Raw genomic sequence first — 3,128 nt, forward strand, 5'->3', positions numbered from 1 at the left:
ATTTTTCTCAAGGTTGCAAGGATGATACAATATCAGAAAATCAATAAACGTGATACATCACATAAACAAATTGAGAGAAAAAATCCACACAGTCATATGAAGTGATGCAGAAAAAGCATTTGACAAAATTCAACACCCATTTTTGATAAAAACTCTCAGTAAGGCGGGAGTAGAAGGATCATACCTCAACATAATAAAAGCTACATATGACAGGCCCACAGCCAGCATCATACTCAATGGACAAAAACTAACACCATTTCCCCTAAGAACAGGAACAAGACAGGGGTGCCCCCTCTCACCACTCCTGTTCAACATAGTACTGGAAGTGTTAGCCATTGCAATTAGGCAAGAAGAAGAAATAAAAGGCATCCAAATTGGAAAAGAGGAAGTAAAACTGTCCTTATTTGCAGACAACATGATATTATACATACAAAACCCTAGAGATTCCATCAAAAAGCTACTAGACTTAATACATGAATTTGGCAATGTAGCAGGATACAAAATTAACCCCAAGAAATCTGAGGCATTTCTATACACCAATAGTGAACTTTCAGAAAGAGAGATTATCAAAACAATCCCGTTTACCATCACAAAAAAGAGATAAATTTTACAAAGTGAAGTGTCATTAGCTTCAACCGAGTTTTAATGTCCCATGGGGCTGGCTTAAGACCCCACTCTACTGTTCTGTCTGCCACTTCTCAGTTTCCTGTTATTTAGAAAGCACTGTGTTCAAGTTCCCAGAGATCCACTGTTCCTCTTTGTCTGTCTCCACAGCCTTGGTTGCAAGCATTTGGGACCAATCTGCCCACTTTGTTTGTCTGCCTGCTATCAATATTAATTACTCAAGCACCTATTTCTGACATGGGCTTTAGGTAGGGGTGTCATTGTATTGGTTTCTAGGAACAAATGGCTCCTCAATCCAGTTCCCAAGGGATCCCTGGGGCTATTTAGAGTCTTTGTTTCCTTTGCAAAGCTAGAGGCTGTGTGGCTGCACTAGTTACCATGAGGTTGCTGAAAGGGGCTGGCTCTTCAGGATAAAAATGGCTTCTTAGGATTGGAGGGTCCAGAATGTGTTAGTGCTGGATTCCTGGTCACCTCTCCCTGTCCTTCTCCTCTTCATAGCCTCTCTCCAGCCTCCTCAAAACTGCACCCACACCTGCATCACAGCCTCAGTGAGTGTTTGTAATTGAAAGGTCCTATGAACTGGGTTTAGGGAATAAGAGCAAGGAAAATACAAAGGTAAAACAACTGCGCCACTGCGAGTTTCTCTCCCTCCAAGTACTGCAAGGCTTGGGTAATTCTTCAGGCTGCCTTTCTGTGCACAGCCTCTCGTGGCTGTGGACTTAGATCTAGATTCCCCAGCTGCTAGCAGCACTGTAAACCTCCCTTCCACAGTTGAGTGTTATGTGTGTCCCCAAGGGATGCGGACTTGCTGCAGCACAGGTTCCTGCTTACCCTCTCATCCTGGTGGTTGCATGTCTCTCTCTCTCCAGCCCAGACTCCCGATCCTACTGTTTTCAAGGCGTCCTCTGTCCTTTCCAGCCATGGATTGTCTCACCAGCTGTGTTTAATCTGCCTATTCTGGGTGGATGTTATTCTATTTAGTTGTTCCTTCTATCTACTCCATGGAAGGCACAGGACATGTCCACCTACACAGCTGCCATTTTGAATACCAATATTAAACCTTTTTCATCATTGATGCATATAATAGTTATAGTTTTATATTTTATAAAATAAAATATTTCTTCCTTCTGGTGTACTCATTTTTAATGTTACTTTTTAAATGACTTATTTCATTTGCTTCTGCAGATCACACACAATTCCCAATAACTATTTTTCTGTTTTTTCCCTTTCTTTGTGTATTTATATGAAAGATATTGCCATTATTCTTATTGCCCAGATTAAAAATAAATATATTTTTCCTTTCTTGGATTTCTTGAATTTATTATTGAATTTATTGCGGTGACACTGAGTAACAAAATTATACAGGTTTCAAGTGCACAATTCTACACCACATCAACTGTACACTGTATTGTGTGTTCACCACCTGAAGTCAAGTGTCCTCCCATCATTATTTATCACCCCTATACCCTCTGCCACCTTCTCTTCCTCCCTTCTCTTTAGCAATCACCACACTGTTACCCATGTCCATGAGTTTATTCTTTATTTTCTTTTTTGCTGAATCCCTCCACCTCCCCCACTCCACTCCCCCTAACCCCAACACCCCACTTGAACAGCTGTCAGCCTGCTCATTTTAACTTTTTCATCTGGTTCCAAGAATAAGCCAATGCCCAGCAGAGAACTGATATTGCTCTTGGAAGACTGCACTCTCCTAAAAGAGAAGTACAGCACAAGACTTCAATTCATCAGACCAATTCACATCTCTGGGTACAGTTAATAGGCCTATGTAGAAGACATCTGGTTTCTGTATGCCCAAAACTTCTCAATCAGATTCTCAGTTCAGAGATATTCTTTTGACCTCCTACAGTCCAAAAATATTAAATGTCCTGCTCTGTAACTCTTTTCTGGCTTTGCTTATGATCAACGTAGGGCTATCAAATCAACCATTTTGATTTAACATATTAATTATTTCTCTATAGCAAGGAAAGGGTTGATTCAGTCCTACAAACAGTCAAGTGCATTTTTCAAGTCAAGCTGAAAAAATTAAGTCAATTTGGTCAGAAACATTGTGCTAGTCAATTCAATCAAGCAATTACTTCAGTCAATAAATAATTCAGTCTAACCACAGGTCAGCCTTGCCTCAAAACTGATTAATGAAGTATAAGCATTTATTAGCTCTATCAATCAGTCAATTCTTTAGGCCTATTAAGCAATCAGATTTAACAGATTACATTCACCCCATTGGATGAGCCATCTATTGGGCAGGAAAAAACAAAAATGCTTAGGGTTGTTGGGGAGAAGTGAGCACAGAGTTCCTGAAAGGTTCCCACATCTAAAGTAAGAGGTTAGGGGAAAAATCAAGATGGCAGCATAGGTAAACACTGGAAATTGCTGCCTCGCACAACCACTTCAAAAATACAACTAAAAAACAAAACGGACATCATCCAGAACCACAGGAAGGCTGGCTGAGTGGAACTTCTACAACTAGAAGGAAAGAGAAAAGCACA

This window comes from Myotis davidii, unplaced genomic scaffold, assembly GCF_000327345.1.
Source record: "Myotis davidii unplaced genomic scaffold, ASM32734v1 scaffold301, whole genome shotgun sequence".
Taxonomy (NCBI): Eukaryota; Metazoa; Chordata; class Mammalia; order Chiroptera; family Vespertilionidae; genus Myotis; species Myotis davidii.